At 40.8% G+C, this 21,175-nt stretch overlaps 1 protein-coding gene and 1 non-coding gene across 6 annotated transcripts in view; one reads left to right on the forward strand and one right to left on the reverse strand.

The window, feature by feature from the left end:
- Nucleotides 1-1,821: 1,821 nt before the first annotated feature.
- LOC116857877 lies at nucleotides 1,822-1,923 on the reverse strand. The gene has a single exon (XR_004380817.1). It is a non-coding gene; the product is annotated as a U6 spliceosomal RNA (small nuclear RNA).
- A 9,629-nt stretch (nucleotides 1,924-11,552) lies between these two features.
- The window catches only part of ZFX (zinc finger protein X-linked), a 56,708-nt gene continuing 47,085 nt past the window's right edge, over nucleotides 11,553-21,175 (forward strand). For 2 of the 5 annotated variants that reach the window (XM_032842321.1, XM_032842319.1), the window contains exon 1: nucleotides 11,764-12,128. The gene's annotated coding sequence lies outside the window, so the exon portion shown is untranslated. Of the gene's footprint in view, nucleotides 11,572-11,761; nucleotides 12,129-13,346; nucleotides 13,610-21,175 lie in introns of those variants that run through there. The other 3 variants (XM_032842323.1, XM_032842326.1, XM_032842320.1) reach the window with 3 other exon arrangements.

Below are 21,175 nucleotides of genomic sequence, written 5' to 3' on the forward strand. Positions count from 1 at the left end.
AGATCTGTGTTCCTAAATATCATTCTTCAATAAACGGAACCAGGGCTCCTTAAAGAAATGGCTGATTCTAGGGTTGGGGCAGGGAAGATATAAGATGAGTGCAGAACATCTATTAGGACCAGAAGAGGACAATAGGAGCCTGCACCTGTCCTCTCCAGACCTCTGCTATGAATGATATGCTGTGATGTATATTCTGACTTTTGTGCTGTTTCTATAGCATGTCCTTTTCCTATAATAGACTACATTTGTAAGCCATGTCCTCTTGGGTCCTGTGTGTCTTCTTTAGCATTTGAACCCTACTTACATGCCACTGTTAGTAGAGCTATATATTCAGTTTTTGTAAATGCTACATGACACTAGGAAAAAAAATAGTATATTATTGGGGCACCTAGGTGGCTCAGTCAGTTAAGCAGCTGCCTTCAGCTCAGGTCCTGATCCCAGGGTCCTGGGATCGAGCCCGGCCTTGGGCTCCCCGCTCGGAGAAAAGCCTGCTTCTCCCTCTCCCTGCCACTCTGCCTACTTGTGCTCTCTCTCTCTCCATCTCTCTGTCAAGTAAATAAATACAATTTTTTTTTAAAAAACCCAGCATATTATCTAGTATTCAATTTCTTTCCAGGAAGCTGTTAAGGAAGACTAAATCCTTCTTCATATTTTGGCTTTATAAATTCCAATGTCATTTTTTAAATGTCAAATTGTACTAATGTTTTTCATCTTTGATTTCTTTTCATTTGCATTTCTTTTGTGTATTTCCTCTTCTTTTACATTAATCTTTTTGATTCATTTTGTGTTTCATTTAAATAACATAAAATAGAATTCTTAATCCAATTTGTGAATCCTAATTTTTATATTTTTTAAGATTTTATTTTTTAAAAGATTTTATTTATTTATTTGACAGAGAGAAATCACAAATAGGCAGAGAGTCAGGCAGAGAGAGGGAGGGGGAAGGGCCCTGAGATCATGACCTGAGCCGAAGGCAGAGGCTTAACCCACTGAGCCACCCAGGCACCCCAAGATTTTATTTTTAAGTAATTTCTACACCCCATGCAGGGGTTCAACTTATAACCCCAAGACCAAGAGTCACATGCTCTACCAACTTTGTCAGCCAGGCACCCCTGTGAATCTTAATTGTTTTCCTTTTGAATCTTAATTTTTTTTAAGATTTTATTTATTTATTTGACAGAGAGAGATCACAAGTAGGCAGAGAGGCAGGCAGAGAGAGAGGAGGAAGCAGGCTCCCCGCTGAGCAGAGAGCCCGATGTGGGGCTCGATCCCAGGACCCTGAGATCATGACCTGAGCCGAAGGCAGAGGCTTAACCCACTGAGCCACCCAGGCGCCCCTTGAATCTTAATTTTTAATAGGAGTGTGGATTCCAATATATTTATCATGATGTCTAATACATTTTTTATTATTCATGTCCTATTTTTTATGCTTTCTTTTTTAAAAAAAGATTTATTTGAGAGAAAGAGCATGAGCAGGAGGAGCAGGGAGAATCTCAAGCAGACTCCAGGCTGAGATCACCACCTGAGCCAAAACCCAGTCGGACACCTAACCGACTGGGCCACGCAGGCATCTCTTTTTATTCTATCTTTAATGTTTCCTTATTTTTTAAATTTCTGTACATTACTGAGTACTTATCAAGATAAGTGTACCCTTAATCCCCTTCACCTATTTAACCTATGTCCCCTCTCACCTCCCCTCTAGTAGCCATCAGTATGTTCTCTATTGTTAAAAGGCTGGTTTTTGGCTTGTCTCTTTTTTTTTTCCTTGTTCATTTCTTTCATTTCTTAAGTCTTACACATGAGTAAAATCATATGGCATCTAAAAATATGGAACGCTGCACAAATCTGTGTCATCCTTGCACAGGGACCATGCTAATCTCTGTATCATTCCAATTTTAGTATTTGTACTGCTGAAGCAAGTAGAATGTACACAGTATTTTAACAGCAAGAAAGCTTTCAACAACTGCTAAGAACATGCCAAAAGGACTTAGGAGCCAACCTAGAGAAGTTTCCCCTAGTCCCAGTTGGGATAATTTGAACATCATTAAGAATAATTGCAGTGGATTGAAACACGTGGAGTATGTTTTTGAATCATGAGTTTATAATACTATCAAACAAACTTATTTTTCACCTTTAAAAAAAAAAACCTGATTGAAATATGGACTTCCAAAATGGTGGGGTAAGGTCAGTAGACATCCTCCCCAGTGAAACAACCATTTAGCTGACGAAAATTATTTAAAAAACCCAACCATTTAAAGTTTCTGGGATTGTCCCAAGAACATATAGCAAATAGAGAAACATTTATCCAAGAAAATCTACTAGTAAACCTTAGTAAGAACCATGAACTTGTTACTTAAATGGGAGTCTGTGACATTTGAGCCACGAACTGCTTCCCACTTCGCGGCTGAGTCTGATGGATTCCATTTCCATCCCGCTCCCAGTCTAGGGCTATGGTTTCACTCCAGGAAGGGCAGGCCATCAGCATCTCTCAACACCCCAACTCTGGGTTGCAGAAGCTATACCCAGGTAGGTTCAAGGCAGAGGACTGGAGGTCCCATTCCTGTCCAGCCTCCACTGTGGGACAGAAGTTCTACTGCATGAGCAGCAGGCTGCAGTACAGGGACATGATCTGTCCTGCTCCAGCTTGCTCACAGGCAGAGGTTCCACGGCCGGAGGAGCAGGACAAGAAGGCTAGGGGCCACTGTCCCCAGAAGAGAGACTCTCTTTCTTCCGGGGGAACTGGGCTGCGATGATGTGAGCGCGGAGCTGCGTGTGCCCATGTGGAAGGAGGCCGTCTGCTACAGCATGGGATGGAAGAGAGCTGAGGCAGCTGGAGGGCAAAGGCGGCCTGGCCACATCGATGGAGTTCCTGAACGCAGTCAAGCCCAAGGCCTGCACCATGGCTTTCCCTGGAGCTGGAGCGCCGTGAGCTTCAGATGAGAGCCCTCACGGGAAGCACCAAGTAGCGTGCAGAGCACAAGGGGAGCCCTCAAGAATGGACGGGTTTTCTCCTGTCGTCACGACTGCAGGGCTTTCTGCCGTGGAGAGTGGTCGTTCGAAACTGTCGCCCAGCTGTGTCGGTGCGTAGGGAGGTAATTCTCCCCGAGGTGCGGGGAGCTCTTCCGGTCTGCAGGTAGAGATGTGCCTGCCTCAAGCTTCGAAACCTTTTCTGCGGAAGCTTCTTCCTGAGCGCCTCTCTGGGCTGGGAGCAGCGTACCTGTCGGGCTCGGCGCAGGCCGTCCGATCTCCGCGGCCGCCGTCCCTCTCCTCCGCCTGCGCAGGTTGGGTCCCCGGGGGCGCGGACGCGGGGGCCGGTCCTCCCCTCCCCCGCGGTTGCCCCCTGCCCTTCCCTCAGCCCCCCTGGGCCACGTGTGAGGCTCCGGGGAAATAAAGGACTCTGAGCCCCGGCTGCCCCCCGCCCGGCGGCGCAGGCCGTGGGTTCCGGCCCCTTCCCGCTGCCACCGTCCTTCTAGCTGCAGCGCGGGCGGCTGCGTGCGTGTGCTGCGTGGCTTGCGGGCCACCGGCTGGAAGCCAAGCCCGCGGGAGGAGCCCCCGCGCGGCCCGGGGGTCCCGGGAACCCGCGCTGCTCGGCGCAGAGGCCTGGCCCGGTTGCTGGTTGGAAATGCAGAGTCTCGGGCCGTCCTGGCCCCGCTGCTGCCGCAGAAGAGCCTGTTCACAGCACCCCCGGGGGGCGGGGGTTGTGTGCGCATGAAGTTCCAGAAGCTCTGCTCCAAGAGCCCAGCTCACAGCCCTGTAGCCCTTGTATAACGAATCCATCGGTTGTGGCTGCTCACGGCGTCATTCTTAACAGCGAAGAGCGTCCCAGACTCCTCACCAGACCACCTCGTGCCAGGCTCTGACTCGACCTCTCACTTCATTTTCATGTGAATTTTTCTCGACGTCGTGTCTTCACCGTCGAGTGGGGACTGCATTGTCGGCCACCTGAGTCTTACACGCACAACTCACACCTGAAACCTGAATTTCACTCGGTCAGATTCTTGCTGTGTCCTTGGCTTCATTCACCTTTTCAAGAATTACGAAACTTTCCACATTTCTGCCAGCCGCTCCTTCCTGTTTTGTTCTCAATTTGGGGTGTTTGTTTCTATTTGCTTTATGTCTGTGTGCAAAAACAAGCAAAAAACATTTGTGGTTCATGTAAACATAGAGCACAATTCAAACTTGTTCCATATGAGATTCTCTGATGAGAAATTCTTATATTCTGTAATTGGTGAGAATATTTTGCTTTAAACTGTAATGTTGAATTATCACTTCTTTTGTCATATTTATTTAATGTATTTTGAGGTGAAAAGTCATTATGTCGTGAAAAAGGAGTCTTTGTTCAAAATGTGGCAGATTTTTCAAGAGCTGCTTTAGCAAATGTTGCTAACTGAAAGATCATTCTGTAAGGTAGTTAGTTATGTTCTTGGCAAAAGTTAAAAAGTATGAGCACATCAAGAGTTAGCCAAGAAATGAGGATTTGGGAATTCTCTTCTTCTGCTGGAAGGAATATATATTAGCATAGTCATTTTGGAGAGTAATACTGAAAATGTGCCATATCCAGCAATGCCTTTTCCAGCAATTTTACTTCTTTATACTTCAAGAGAAACTCTTATAAATGTGGGCAAATAGGCATTTACCGGGGTGTACTAATGTTTCTTAAAGTGTATTGCTGTGTGGCCCGGTTGTCTATGTATCACCTGGGCCCCTGGTTAAACTGCAGATTCCTTAGCTCTAGCGCCTAGCTACTAAAAATTAGAATTTCTCGGAAGTGAGAGCCAGCAGTCTGCATCTTTAGCAAGATATTCCCTTGCAAATTTGAAAACCATTGCTGTTTTCTTAATCATAAGTGGTCTAGTTTTATTTATTCCATTTTTAATTATGCTAATTCTTTTAAAAATAAGTGCTGTTATATTGTTCAGAGGAAAGTGAGAAGGGAGGCAATTGAATATCTGTAATTCTTGCCCCACTCCAAAGATTCTGTGGAATGTAAAGGTAATTTTTTCTTCGTATGTTTATTTTTGTTTGTTTTTTAAACTTGCTATGGAAAATTTCAAATATATACACAATGAAAATAATGCATCCAACCCCAACGTGCCCATCGTCCAGAATCAATATTTGTCCTTTCATGGCCAATTCTGTTTCATTTATATCCCCCACCCACTTCACCCTCTACCTCCGTGCTTCCCTCAACCTCCCTCATTATTTTGAAGGTCATCTCTGATAGCATATCATTCTCTTTATGAAGTATAGTCGACATACAGTATTACACTAGTTTTAGGTGTACAACGTAGTGTTTCAGCAGTTCTATACATTACGAAGTGCTCATCACCACAGTAAACATAGTCTGCTCCTGTCACCTTGTCGTGTTATTACAGTATTATTGACTATATCTATCCCCTGTGTTGTACTTTTCATCTCTGTGACTTATTTATTTTATAACTGGAAGTTTTACCTCTTAATCCCCTTCACCTACTATGCTCGTGCCCCCACCCACTTTCTTTCAGGCAACTACCCTTGTTCTCTGTTACTTAAGAGTCTCTTTTTGTTTTTTGTTTGTTCATTTCTTTTGTTTTTTAGATTCCGCCTGTAAGTGAAATCATGTGGTATTTATTTCTCTCTGTCTGACTTATTTCACTTAACACAATACCCTCTAGATCCCATCCCTGTTGCTGCAATGGCAAAAAAAAAAAAATCTCATTCTTTTTTATGGCTGAGTAATATTCCATAATACATACATACTCTATCTATCTATCTCCTGCATCCTCTTTATACTTTGATCTATCAGTGGACACTTAGGTTGCTTCCATACCTTGACTATTATGAATAATGCTGCAGGGGCTCCTGACTGGCTCAATCAGCAGAGCATGTGACTCTTGATCTCAGGGTCGCGAGTTCACGTCCCCATATTGGGTGTAGAGCTTCCTTAAAATAAATAAAATGTTAAAACATTAAATAAATAAATAATGCTGCAATAAACATAGAGGTGCATATATCTTTTCAAATTAGTGTTTTTATTTCCTTTAGGTAAATACCCAAAAGTGGTATTACTGGATCATATGGGATTTCTATTTTTAATTTTTTGAGCAACCTCCATACTCTGTTACAGGGGTTGCACTAATTCACAGTCCCACCAACAGGGCACAAAAGGGTTCCCTTTTTTTCACATCCTTGCCAACATTTGTTGTTTTTTGTCTTTTGGGTACTAGCCATTCTGATAGATATAAGGTATCTCATTGTGGTTTTGATTTGCATTTCTCTGATGATTAGTAATGTGGAGCATCTTTTCATGTGGCTGTTGGCCATCTATAAGTCTTCTTTGGGAAAATGTTTGTTCAGGTCCTCTGTTCGTTTTTTAATGGGATTGTTTATTTTGTTGGTGTTGGGTTTATATGAGTTCTTTGTATAGTTTGGATAAGAACCTTTTATCAGATATATCATTTGCAAATATCTTCTTCTATTCATTTGGATCCCTTTTTGACTTGTTGAAGGTTTCTTTTGCTGTGCAAAATCTTTTTATTTTGTTGTAGTCCCAATAGTTTATTTTTTATTTTGTTTCCCTTACCTCAGGAAATATTATCTATAAATATGTTGCTTAGGCTAATGTCGAAGAGATTATTGCCTATATTTTCTTTCAAGAGTTTTATTGGTTTAGGTCTTACATTTAAGTCTTTGGTCCATTTTGAGTTTATTTTTGTATATGGCATAAAAAAGTGGCCCAATAAAAATAAAAGAAAAAAAAAAAGTGGTCCAGTTTCATTCTTTCACATGTAGCTGTCTAGTTTTCCCAACACCATTTATTGAAGAGATTGTCTTTTTCCCATTATTTATTGTGCTTTTATGTGCTTGCCTCCTTTGTCTTAGATTAATTGACCATGTAAGCACGGTTTATTTCTGAGCTCTCTATCCTGTTCCATTAATCTATGTGTCTTTTTTTGGTGCCAGTACCATACTATTTTGATTACTTTAGTTTTGTAGTACAGTCTGAAATCTGGGATTATGATACCTCCAGGTTTGTTCTTTTCAAAATTGGTTTGGCTACTCAGGATATTTTGTTGTTCCATACAAATTTTAGGATTATTTTTTCTGTTCTCTGAAAAATGCTATTGGTATTTTGATTGAGAATGCATTGAATCTGTAGATTGCTTTGTCAATATATGTTTCCATTTGTTTGTGTCTTCTTCAGTTTCTTTAATCAGTGTCTTACAGCTTTCAGAGTATAGGTCTTTCATCAGTAGTATATCATTTTATCAAAAACATTTTGATAATGTATCTCTAAAAGATAAGGTATCTTTTTAAGATTTAATCACATCAGGGGCATCTGGGTGGCTCAGTGGGTTAAGCCTCTGCCTTCAGCTCAGGTCATGATCTCAGGGTCCTGGGATCAAGCCCCTCATCGGGTTCTCTGCTCAGCGGGGAGCCTGCTTCCACCCTCTCTCTCTGCCTGCCTCTCTGCCTACTTGTGATCTCTGTCTGTCAAATAAATAAATAAAATCTTAAAAAAAGAGATTTAATCACATCATCATTACACCTAAACCAAATTGACAATAAATTGTTTATATCCAGTTCGTGTTGACAACAATTCGGTGTTCACATTTCTCTGTCTTACTTTTTTTTTACACTTGTTTGTTTGAATCAAGATCAACATAAAGTTCATACAGTGCGTCTTATTAATAATGTCTTTTAAGTCTTTTCTTATCTATTGGTTTCCCCTCAAATTTTTTGGTATAGTTTATTTGTTGAAGAAAGCAGGTCCTATAGTGTTTCCCACCATCTGAATTTTGTTGATTGCATCCCTGTGTTTTGTTGATAAGTTTCTCTGTTCCCTGTATTTCCTGTAAATTGGCAGTTAGAGCTAAAGAGTTGATCAGGTTCAGGTTTGATTTTTTTAGTTGATGGCTCTGTGTACTTTTGTCACGAGGTATATGTCTAGTTGTCATTCTGGTTAGCAGCCATTTCTGTTCATTGCCTAGATCTATTAATTCACTTGGGGTTGCAAAATGGTTCTATTCTAATTCCATCAAGTCTTCTTCATGTATTGTAGAATTATTAAAAGAAAATCACCCCATCAGCTGTTTGTCTAGCCTGAGGAACATATCATACAGGATCAGTGCTTCATCTTTCCTTTTACTAGTTTTCAAAACAATAATTTGGTTCTCTACCATTCTGCAAAGGTGATCATTTTTTTAAAATTCAAAATATAATACACATGCTATAAAATTCACTCTTTTAAATTGTACGATTTACCAGTCTATAGTGTATTCACAAAGCTGTGCAATAGATCATTTATAAAAGTCTCATTATAAACTCACAAACATACTTGATGTGTTTCATTCCACAGCAGTTAATCCTTTGACATCCAAATTTTTTCATCTTTAGCCAACTAGAGCCTCTATAAACTGGTCCCTGAGACTCTCTGACATACCCCTAGTAAGCTTTGACATTTTCTTTTCTTGCTTTCTGTTATGAGGAGATATTCCTGATTTGCTATGTACTTTTCTGCCCCAGCCCAGGAATCTGTCATTTCTTCCAGAAACCCTGGTTCCTTTAGTGGAAAACTGTACATAGAGGCCCAAGGCTGGGGACCTGGCAGGTCATTGTTTCTAGGCCTCACATATCGATTTTCACCTTTTTAGCGGAGGAATTTGTTTGCTGTGTTCTGTGATTTATAATCCATGAGAATTTGGCTATTGGTGACTTTCAGGAACTAAACAATGTCTTATTCAACTAATGACTTGTGTGAAAAAATACTGTTTGAAAATCACCTAATTGTCAGTCACTGTTTATTTAAAAATTATTTCCCTTGGGGAGGGTGTGTGGCTTAAAGGCTCAGATTAAAAATTCTTACTTGACGTTAATTATAGCCAGCTGAATTCCAACATGATGCAACTTGCTCATGTTAAGATAAGTATAACTTAAGTATCAAGTATCAGATAAATGGTTCATTTTTATAGGGCATGCTTAGTTCAATAAAACTAGGGCCTTTCTAGGGGAAAGTGAATAATTTTCAACCTTATGGATATAAAATAATGAATTACCACAACTTTATTCAAGAAGGTCTCTGTTTCTAAGGCAATAATTTACTGTTTCCCATTTGGATTTCCATCAGTCAGTGACGTGGAATGAAAAGCAACAGCTTCTTTTCTTCTTGTTGTTCTTTTCTTTTCTTTCTTTCTTTTTTTCCTAACAGCTTCTTTTCTGACCAATCTTTCTCTGGAAAAGTGATTGAAAGGCCTGGTATTATTTCTGGCTCAAGGACCTATAAACATGTCAGGGATTTTAGTTAAGTTATTAAAACACTGTCAAAACCTTGAGTAGAAGCTTTTAACTATCTGATATACATTAACAGCTCTGAAGGAACAAATAAATTTTAGCACATAACCAAAATCCATTTGACTGCATTGAAAATATTCTGTATTCACAGCATATGCCTCTGAAATATTCTGCTCTCCATGTACCTAAATAAAATTTCCTTTTACTGTGTGCTTATTTAAGCGAGAAAATGAAAGCACTTAAGAATGTTTTTATTCTGCCACACACAGCCTCCTTATTTGCAGTTCCCCAAGGGCAAGCACCACATCTTTTTACTCTCTGTGCCCAGAATTCTATAGGTCCCAAATACCAAAACATTGAACAAAAGCAGCAATGCAAGATAGGCTGTCGTTCAGTGTAAGGTGTCAGGTCCTTAATCACTCACCGCTTGGTTACCAAATGCTTTCATTGATCTTAGGTGTCCTCCAGGTCCTAGTGTGAATATTTTCATAAACTCTGTTTTGTGTGTTACTATAAGATTGAACAATTTCTGATCTCCGTTGCTTATCCTTTCTTTGTTCCTTTATCATGAGTATTTTATAGAGTGTACTGCTAGTAAAATGATCATCATACACTGTTGTTTATGGCCTTCCATAAATGGATTTAAAGTACAAATTACTTTCCCTTTCTTGACAACTTATAGTTGAGCTTGTCTGTACAATCAGCTATAGAATATTTGTTGTACCGCAAAAAAGTTTTATCTAATATAATTAATAGAACCAGGGCATTGTTTCCTTGTTTCCCAACAAAGTTAATAGTCTCTTATGTATGAAAAGTAATGGTAAAGGGCTTTTGAAAAATCTAAAGACCTAAACTACTTCTGGACTTCTAAATTGAGGAAACATCTTTTTCTTTTATGATCCCTGATATTGTTTTCTGAAGTGCTTTATATTGGTGTACTTAGAAGTATTTGATGGTAATTATGGAAGAACTAACAAGAATGCTGACATTAGGTTTTTGTATTCATGCTGCTTGTAGCTACATGGTGATGAGGCCCCATTCTTGACATACCATAGCATTAAAATGGAGGCCCTTGGAAAGTACTTAAAACACTGGTTATCAGTTTTTGAAGTTATTAGTATGCACACACAAGCTATTTCCCATATTTTACTTGAACAAGTATTAGTTTTATTTACCTTTCTGTGCATACAGTCTGTCTCACAATCTAATGCAATTTTCTAGAAATGGTGAAGACATGTTGTCATTCACCATTTTTGAAAGGAAATTTAATCTCTTGCAAAAAACCAAAGGTAAAGCCTGGAGAGGAAAATTACCCTCCGGTATGTCTTCAGAGATTTCTGGTTATTATACCTTTGTTTTTCCTTCTTGAAAGCATTTTATAATTGTAGAATTTCTGAGGGAAAGGACAACTTGCATTATGGGAGTTTTAAAGTTATGACGGGAACCTAAATACATGGCCTCTGTGTTTGAAGGGACTTCACACCGGTATGCTATTTGCTTTATAACCTTTGTGTTCGTTACTGTTTAAAAATCTCTTTTTAGCATTTAGTGAACTGAAGAAATAAAACGTCAGATTCTGGATTAATATAAGGATTACATTGCTTAACGTTTAACTAGTAACTTGTAAACATAGTTTGGGTCCCAAGTTCAGTATGGAAAGCATTAAAATTTAATGGGAATGCAAATATGCATTTTTGGAGTTCATAAATGCTTGTTTATCAAATACATATTTTTTGCTCTTAAATATTTTTAAACTTTAAAAGGCTTTAGTTTGTAAAATAAAAAACCAACTATACTCAATTCTGCTACCTCTCTAAAGACTGAAAAACTCATTATTTATAAAACAATTACAGAAGGCTTAGGTTTCATAGGCTCCCAAACTCTGAAATAGATATATAGAAAATATACATTAAAAATTCCTGTTCATTGCAATGTGCGAAACCAGTTTGAAAAGGTAACGCTTTTCCTCATCTTTGTATCCTGCAAATTAATAAAATCAGGTCCTCTGACTGAATGCTTGTTAAAAAAAAAATTAAACGATTTGGTAGTAGCTGTAGGATAACCCTTCTCCCCCTCCTCGTGCCCGCACACCCATTTAGACTGGCAAGCCTTTTTTCATTTTATTTCAGATTTTTTTTTTTTTTTTTTTTTTTTTAAAGCCAAGGCAGGGGACGGCGGGGATTGCTAAATTTATCTTCTCCAGCCACAGGGATGAAGAAAACACATTTACTGCGGGCGGGGGTCTGAGGCCCTGCAAACAACTCGAGCAGGCGCCTCGGCCAAGACCGGCACGGAGAGGCGGTAGGTCTCCGGGGAGGGCCCGGGGGGCGGCCGAGGCCCACGGGAGACGGGGGGGGGGGGGCGGCCAGGCCGAGTCGGGTGCGGGCCGCCCGCCTCTCCACGGGGTCGAAGGACCGCGGCCCGGCGCGGTCTTTACGGCCGAGGCGGCGGCAGCGGCGCGTGTGTAGCGGCGGCGGGCGGGAGCGCGGAGGAGGTGGAAAGAAGGGGGGCGCTGTCACGGAGACTCCGGCCGCCGGAGACCCCGCCGCAGCGAGGCCACTAGGCTCACCGGTCGCGGAGCGTGAGCGGCGCCAACCCGGGGTGCCGGGGGGACACACCGGGCGGAGGAGGGGGCCTATCTACCCTTCCGCATTTTCCTGGGTCTCTCTCCCGGGCGGTGACGTGACGTGCTGACGGCGGGCCCGTGCCGGGGAGCTGGGCCGCTTTTTGTCAGCTCCGAGCTCGGCCCCTCCTCCCTCCCTCCGCCCGCCCCACCAGCCGGAGCCCGGCCCAGTGCTCCAGAGAAAGGCCGGCCTGCAGCACCCGGCACCGTCGCCGACCGCCCGCACGCCCGTCCGGTGAGTTCCGGGCGCCGCCGCGGCCGTGGGGCCTAGCGCGCGCGCAGCGGCCTGGTCCCGGCCTGGTCGGCGGCCCGCGAGGCGCCCTTCCGCGCTAGGCCGGGCGGTGCGGCGCGTGGCGCCGAGCAGGCCCCGAGGAGGCCGCAGTTAGGCCCGGGGAGGAGCCCGGCTGCCCCGAGCGGCGGCGGTGGCGCGCTCCGTGAACGGGCGGGGGTTGGGGGAGGGTCGCCCGGTGGCCTGGGAGGCGGCGGAGGGGCGTTGGGTCGGAGCCGCGGCCTGCCCGGGGCACCGCGCGGGGGCGAGGCCTGGCAAGGAGGCGAAGGCTGCAGGCGTGAGGTGAAGGCCGCAGGCCGGCCGGGCCGATTTTCGCTATGTAAATATCGGCGGGGGGGGGGGAGGGACGGGGGACAAGATGGCGGCGGCCCGGCGCCTGCTGCAGGGGACGATTGAGGGGGTTGTCGGGAGGGGGAGCCGCCATCTTGAAGGCGGCGTCTGAAGAGAAAATTCCGCTACAGCCCGTGAGGGGGGGTCGGAGAGCGGGCGGCGGCGGCGGCTCCGGCTCCGGTGACGGGCCCCCGAGGCTCGGCACGGCAGCGTGTGCGCGCGGAGGGGGCGTGCTCGCTCCCCACAGCGGCCATTGCCCTTGCCGCCATGATGGGCGCTCAGGCTCTAGGCGCTCGGCGGCAGCGCCACCTTGCTGCCCTCCCTTCCGCAGCCCCGTGACTGGCTGCTGCTTCCGCTGCATTTTAACTGAGCTGCCGCAGGCGGCCATCTCGTCCCTCAGCGTCCCTGGCTGCGCGCCTTTCTCCCGCTCCTGTAGCAACCCGAGGGCTGCCGGGACGGGTGGCAGCCCAGGCATCTGGGTTCACTACGGCAAATGGAACCCCACGACATTGTATTTTTACTCAGCGTCGTACGTGGCTGTTATGGTGCCCTTGACGCGGTTTTCCAACACTCACTGCTTTCTCTAGTACCTGAATAAAGAAATAAAAATAAAATTCGATAGGAAAGAAGTTCTCATCACTCCTTTATCCAACAGGGGGAAAAGTGTAATTTGCACAGCACTAAAACGAATAAATTTTTAAAGGAGTCTTTTCAACTCATTTATTTGAAAACAACTTTCTTGAAAAGGTCCGTTTAAGCTATTAGTGATCTGTTGGTATTAACTTTTTTTTTTTTTGAGGAATAAGACAGGCAGAAAGTTTTATTTTCTTAGTGTTGCAGTATTGTTCCTCTGCTTGCCATGATTTTTAGTTTATTTGATTTGAAAAATTCTTAGGTGGCATTCTGTCCCTTAAAGGACTTTTTGATTGCATACTGTACAACTCCCCCGCAAACTTGGAACCCAGCGTTACTGATGCACTACGCTGGCTGATAAGAAAGATTAGAAAGGTTCTTGTAATGCAGACGGTGGCTGCGAGAAGTTCGTTGTTCAGAGACGGAGGAGACGTGGTGGATTGCGCTCAAGTGCTGCGGGAAAGGTACAACCAATTACTGGGGTAGCAGAGGATGGCAGAGTTTCTATTTGGAGCATGAGGAAAGGGTTTCTGAAGTAGGTGACATTTTGAGGTTACTTAAGGATGGGTAGAAATTTGTTAAGCAGAGGTGGGGGCTGGGGAAAGGACATTTCAAGGGTGAAGCTTCTTTACAAATTAGTATGTGGGGGGAAAAAAACAAAGCTAAAAACAAGAAGCAAGTATTTGTAGTTTGGCAGGAGTCGATGGGGAAGGCAGGAGGGTGGTGGGAATCCTGGCTAGAAAAGATGGAAGAGCTTGCTTGCCAGGTGGTGGGGTGGGGGGGGGGGGCTTATATGATCGGGCTGCCCAGGGAGGCTCTCACGTAGAAGGATGGCGATACACCTGAGCTGGGGTTTATATTTACTTACCAGTTCCATTGGACCTAGGAAAAGTTTCAGGGTTGAGAAATAATGAGAGTAGCAAGTGGATCAATATTTTCACTGCCTGAATGATTATCAAAACTGTTTGGAAGTTAAGCCAATTCTGCTATTTTTTCAATTATTGGTTTGTACTAACTTCTCCAAATAACATTTAGTTCTGAGATGTAATTTCTGTAGTAAAGAGTGAGAGGTTTCTAACTTTTCATTTACTGTGGTTGAAAATTGCAGCGGTAGTGCTCTGGGTTACTTAGGAAGATGAGCAATGAACCTGTAAGTATTTTCATGGTGGTTTTTTAAGAAGTCAGTTTGAAAAGTTAGAAGAAAGATTACTAAAAAGGCAGCAGCCTTCAGATGGCCTTTGGCAATCCCTGTTCTTAAGCCTGGTGAGAGTAACTACCCTTTTGTTTGAGAGGGGACTAAGGCTATTTGCTAAGCTAAACTTGCTCATGTTTTGATTAATACTTGACTGTCCTAGGGGGACGTGTGGGGAATGTGTTTCCTAGAATCCTATGATCTAAATCTATAGGTAGCGTAAGTATTCACTAGGAAGTTGTTTTCAGTTTTTCCATTTTCCTGGACCGCAAGGAGTCAGAGCACTGATGCTCCATAAGAGGACAGAAGGGAACTGAAGATTCTCATGTTTATCATAAGGGGCCATGGTTTAGAAAAGTTGGAGAACACTGCATTGTAGGAGGCTGACTAGAAGCAAGTTGCTAAGCAAGGGGGCTGTGGTTGTTGAGGTGGTAAGGATAAACATAAACTTAGAAGAACCAGTTGCTTTCTATCTTGACAGCTGGGAAAGACATAGAAGAGCTGTAAAAAAGAGAGCACTGTCTAGCTGCACACACAGTACAGCAGGAGTAGGTGGTTAACATTGATTCAACTTGCGTAGTCAAGAAGACAGATCATGTGTAGTTCAGAAGGATTTCTGTCGGATACCATTAAGTATAAAATGTTTTTGCCTGAAAGGTAGACCTTGATGATCTGGAAAACTGGTGTAACACTTTACTACCCAACCATTTTGGATAAATGAGGTGTTCTTAATTTATGCGTATATTTCGGATAGGTTCAAGTTTCCTTTTTTTTTTTAACAAAACATGCCCACAGTGCATTAAAAAAATTTTTGTCCCCTCACATTGCTCTTTGTAAATGCTTCCTCTCTAACCCCATCGGGACTCGTAATTGTCATTGATGACCTTGCTTGTGTTATTTGTGTTTGTGGACACTGGCGATTCCAGACTATTTTTTGACTCTCAAACTCCTCCACTCGTCCTTGAAACCCCTCAGCCTCACAGAATTACCTAATCTCTTACTTAAACCAGAAAGATAGACAACAATCTGATCTGAGCGTTTGAGTTTCCTTCCTTTCCCCTGTATACTCTTCCTCTCTCTCTACCTAGGCTTTCCTCCAGTTCTTTCGCTGCTGAAAGAATTGGCCTCCTTCAGGCCCACAACCATTCCGCCTACGAGGCTCTTTCAATGATTCTGCTGCTTGCATCGTTGCCCCTATGCTGGTGCCTTTCCCCCTCCTTAGAAACACTCCTAGGTTTGCTCATCTTACAAAAACCTCACTTGCCTTCTCATTCCCTTCACCAATACTTTTATTTCTTTTCATTGCACTTACTCCTGAATCCACCATTTCCGAAATTGGGAAACTTTCAGAAGATGTCATTGGATGTATCGAATAAGTGTTCTTTGTTTCAGAAATTTTCTGTGCCTTCTCCGTCTTCTGTCATGGGATTTCCCTCAAGGTCAATTCTCTGTCCTTTTTCTTGAGTCTTCTCCCTTGGTTTGAATGTCCCTTTACCATGCCCACCCTCTTCTAGTTTCTCATCTAGCATTTCCAGTTGCCTACTGACCATCTCTACCCAGGTGTGTTACTGTCTCAACATGGCTGAAACCAAATTTATCTGGTATATTGTGGATGTCCAGTACTAGTTATAGTCTTTTTTCTTATTTGTTTTTTACCTCAGAGTCCCTCAAACAAATCTTGCTGTCTCACTTTCTTTTTGTTATTGGCACTGTTGTTTTTCCAGGCTCATTCTTTGTCTCATATCAGTGTGGGCAACTTTAATTTAGCATTTGACCTATTATATTTTTAACTGTGTGTTTATATTTTTGTCATCTTTTCTGAACTCTGACTGTAGAGACAGGTTCTTTTTTATTATCCTCGAGCAGTACCTGGCACATGGTCATTGTCTCTGAAAACAATGATCTCAGTTACTGGTTATAGAAAACTTTTTGTAGTTGATTAGTTTTCAGGTATTAAAGCATCTAATCTGTGTGTCCTTTGACCAAGAAGTATACATATTAAGGCACACTACATGAACTGGGTAATCCCCACCTCCACTGCTTAACTTTTTGGGGTCATTATGGCTAATCAGTTCTTACTCCTGTCAAATTTTTCTTTTTCTTTTCTTTTTCTTTTTTTTTTTCAAATTATTTTTCCAAACAACTTTTTACAGTAAAAACCCAGGTATCTCAGGGTGCCTAGGTGGCATAATCAGTTAATTGTCCAACTCTTGGTTTTGGCTCAGGTCATGGTCTCGTGGTCCTGGGATCAATCCCTGCATTGGACTCCGCGCTCAGTGTGGAGTCTGCTTGAGATTCTCTCTCCCTCTCCCCATGCTCGTCCTGCTAGGGTGTGCTTTCTCTCTAAAATAAATAAATCTTTTTTTTTTTTCTTTTTGAGTATTTTTATTTATTTGCAAGAGAGAGCGAGCGAACATGAGTAGGGGGAGGGGGAAGCAAGGGAGCCCAATGTGGGGCTGATCCCAGGACCCCCGGATTGTGACATGAGCCAAAGGCAGATGCTCAACCTACTGAGCCACCCAGGCGCCTCAAATCTTTAAAAATCCAGGTATCTCATAACTATATTTTATTCAGAGGAGGCACACTTTAAGGAAAATTCAGTGAGACATAGGTATAGGATTTTTAAAAATATATTTTAAATTTTTAAATTGTGAAATATTTCAGAACTCCTGAAAAGCAAGGATCACCCAGAACTTAATAGTTTATTACATATTTGCTTCATAACTTTTTTTGTTTGTTTAAAGAAAGAAAATTTCACAGATCCATTTAAAGAGTGCCCCCCCAGCTCATTCCTGTCTTTTCTTTGCAAGAAATAACAATTGTCCTAATATATATGTACCAAAACCATTATCAGGTATTGGTTTTATGTTTTAACTTTACATAAATGGTATACTATGTGTGTCATCTCATGTATTTTTTTCACTTAAAATTGTGTTTTTGAGGTTTTTTCATTTTATATGTGGGTCTAGTTCAGGAGTTCTCAGAGTGTGCTCTGGGAATTCCCAGGGATCCAGAAAATTCTTTTCGCCGCATTCTTGTGTGCTCTGTGTGAGTGCTGTACAGAGGCTACATGATACGTGATGTCATAATAGGTTGAACACAGAAGCATTTATGGGAATCCAGCTGTCCTCTCTCAAGCCTATCTTTAAAAAGAGATTTGAAGAAATGTAAAATAATACTCTCTTCACTTATTTTTTTGTTTTGAAAAATTATTTTAAAGTAAGTGTTTATGTACAGTTGGCTTGTTTTTAATGAATTAATATTTTTAAATGTCTCAGATTTGATTTCTAATGTAAGTATCTATAGATAGAATACACATAGAGAAAAACTGTTTGGGGTCCTCAATTTTTAAAAATGTAAGGGGGACCTGAGACCAAGAAGTTTGAAAACTACTGATCTAGTTCATTATACTTGTATTTCAATGTATAAATATACTGTGGTTTATTTATCTATTCTTCGGAGGGGCCATTATGTTGTTTGTAGTTTTGTGCTATTTCAAACAGTGCTGCTGTGAACATCCTTACACGGTGTTCTTCTCTCTTGAGATTATAGATGTAGAATTGCTACATTCAAGAGTGTGAGTTTGTCGACTTTACTGGGAATTGCCGAATCATCAAATTGTGTTCCATTTGACACTCCCACCAGCTGCGTATGAGCGTCTATTTCTGGAGACTACTGCCAAAAGATTAGCTTTTGCAATTTTTTCCAATCTGTTGAGTATAAATTGTATCTCATTGCTGTTTTCACTTTGCATTTCTTAGATTACTATTGAGGTTGAGCTTTTTTCCCCCTGTGTTTTTATTGACCATTTGAATTTTCTGTGACTTGCTTATTTTTACCTTTGGGTCCATTTTTCTGTTGGGTTTTTTCTTTTTCTCATTGGTTGATGGGTATTCTTTTTATATTCTGAATACTAATGATTTGTAATTATACATACTGAAAATAACCATTTCCTAGCCTGTGGTTTATCTTTTAGCTTGTTTGTGTAGGATTTTTTAATGTGAAGGTAGCCAGTTTTCTCAGTTTTTTTTCATTGATGGCTTATGTCTTTTTGTATATGCAGGAAGTTCCTACCCCAAGGTCATACTGATACTTTTTAATATTTGGGTCATTAATTCATCTGAAATTTTTTCTCTGTTGTATGATGTGGGGATCTACTTTTATTTTTTTAATATGGATTCATCGAGTAATTCAGCCATTCTCTGCACTGATTTATAATGAAACTCCTGAGGTTTATTGTATTTTCATGTATACACATCTGTTTCTAGTTTCTGTCTTCTGATTGCATTGGCCTGTTTGACTCTGTCTGTACCACTCTGACTTAAAAGTGATAGCTTTATAACTAAATCTTTTTTTTTTTTTTTAGTAATATGTTCTTTCTCTTCAAAACTTTTAAAGCTATTTTCTTTATGGGGGGGAGGTGTCAGTTTGTCAGTGTCTATGAAAAACTTGGACTTCTATTGTATTTGCATCAAATTTACAGAATAAATATATAGACGCATAGATACATGCTAAGTAGTGGAGCTGGAATTTGAATCTGCGCATGCTCTGCTGCTTTTCATAAAGCTCTTGCACAACTTTTGCTTTTTTGCTAGATACTATGCAATTTTTGTTTTGAATAGGATTTTATTATTAGTTATTTTTAATTTAGTTACTGCTAATGCAAGGGGAATACTATGGACTTAGGTATATTAATCATGTAACCTTGCTGATCTTTGCTCTTATGTGTATTTCATAGATTCTGAGATGCGCCCCCCCCCCCCGTATTTTAGAATTTATAAAATCAAAATAGGTTTTCGGTAGGTCACCTTATAATCACTGTCATTCAGGCAGCAGTCATGATGTAGTTCTCATTGCATACACTTGAAGACACTTGGTCAACACTTTGTTTTGTCATTACTTAAATGAGCATGTACATTGTTGTGTTGTTATTTCATGCCAAACGCTACAACTGAAGGCAGAAAAAATTGTGAAGTGAATGTCTGACTGGAAAGAAAATCCCACAGATAATAATGGAGCATCTTGAGAAATGCTGTGTCACCAAAACTCCTTTTGGCTGAGGACAATATTGTTAAGAAAGATTGAATAGCTTTGGGTAGAAAAAAGCAATCCATAGTAGGACCTTGAATGTGAAGTTTTAGGAAAGTTATATAGGAAAGTTTTGCTTTTATTTTTCTTTCTGTATATGTGCAAGATATGAGAAAATATGTATAAGTCTGAAAGAATGGTCTCAATCTAAAATGAAAATTCTAGATAAAAAAGTATAGCATTGGTTTAATTGGCAGTGTTTTTTCGTAGTTGTATGTAAAACAACGGTGTGTCTTATAGTTGGTAGTATCTTTAGATTGAATGAAACGTGCAGATAATAGTTTATAATTTTGTATTTTCTAAGTAGTTGAGTGTGATTAGTGGAGGTTTTACTTCTTATTTACCATTAGATTTTGCACCCTGTTTCATTATTTTTTTCTGAAACTGCATTGACTAATGCATTTAGCACAGTGTTGAATGGAAGCACTGGTATCAGGCATCCTTCTCTAGGTACTTTAATGGAGTGCTTCTAATATTTTGTCATTGCATATCATGCTGTAGTGGGGTTTTTTTGGGAGGGAATAGATATTATTTATTTTCTACTGATCATTTTAGAATTTTCGTCTTGAACAATTGATTTTTTTTTTTTTAGTGCCTTTGCTGCATCTGTTGGTATGATGAATTGCATTAATATATTTTTTTTAGTGTAGGCTCCATGCCCAGTGTGGAGCCCACCACAGGGCTTGAACTCAAGACCCTGAGATCAAGACCTGAGCTGAGATCAAGAGTCAGACCCTTAACCAACTGAGCCACCCAGACATCCCTAGATTTTCTGTTTTAAACTGTGTTTGGATGCCCTGGTTATTTGCATTCCTTTGTTATTGCCAAGTACTTTTCCTTTTTGGTGTAGTCTTAGTTTTGTTTCCATAGCAAGCTTATGCTAACTTCATAAGATGGGCTGTATTTTGAAACAAATTGTATTTAATGGAGATGCTCTGTTTCTTGAAAGTTAGAATTCATCTTTGAAACTGGTGTTTTTTGTGATTTGGTTTTTGATATAGTTTCATGATGATAAGTCTTTTTGGCTTTTCTTGTTTCTTGTTATACAAAAGGAACAATATTTTAGAAGAATATAAAATTTCAAATATACTGGTATAAAATACAGGCTTCTATAATGACTTTAAAATATTAATTTCATTAATTTGTTTCTTTTTTTTCTGACCAATACTTCCAGTAACTTGTCTGTATTATTAAGGCTTTCCAAATAGCACTTTTATTGATCCTTTCTGTTCCTACTGATATGAGTAATATTTCTTTCCTTCTACTTTATTTGAATTTATTCTGATATTTTAAAAAATTTAATTTGAAGGTTTAGCTTATTAATACTTAATCTCTGCTCTTAATATGCCCTTAAAACTATAAATTTTCTGTAAACTATGATTAGATGCTGTGATTTTGACATGAATTCATTTTTATTTAGTTCTAAATATATTGTGATTTTCATAACTTTCCTATCGCCCAGTGAATTATTTAGAACTTTGTTTTTAAATCTATGGGATTTTTTTTCTCTTGACTCTGTGACATTTATTTCTATATTATTGCATTATAGTTGTTAGGTTGATATGTAAAAATTAACCATATTTCTCTATACTGACAATAAACAATGAAAATCAAATTTAAGAGCCAGTACTTATTACTCAGCCATCAAAAAGAATGACATCTTGTCATTTGCAACGACATGGATAGAGCTAGAGAGTATTAAGCTAAGTGAAATAAGTCAGAGAAAGACAAATACCATATGATTTCACTC

Source organism: Lontra canadensis, unplaced genomic scaffold (genome assembly GCF_010015895.1).
Source record: "Lontra canadensis isolate GAN:19392208 unplaced genomic scaffold, GSC_riverotter_1.0 scaffold127, whole genome shotgun sequence".
In the NCBI taxonomy this organism is placed as follows: domain Eukaryota; kingdom Metazoa; phylum Chordata; class Mammalia; order Carnivora; family Mustelidae; genus Lontra; species Lontra canadensis.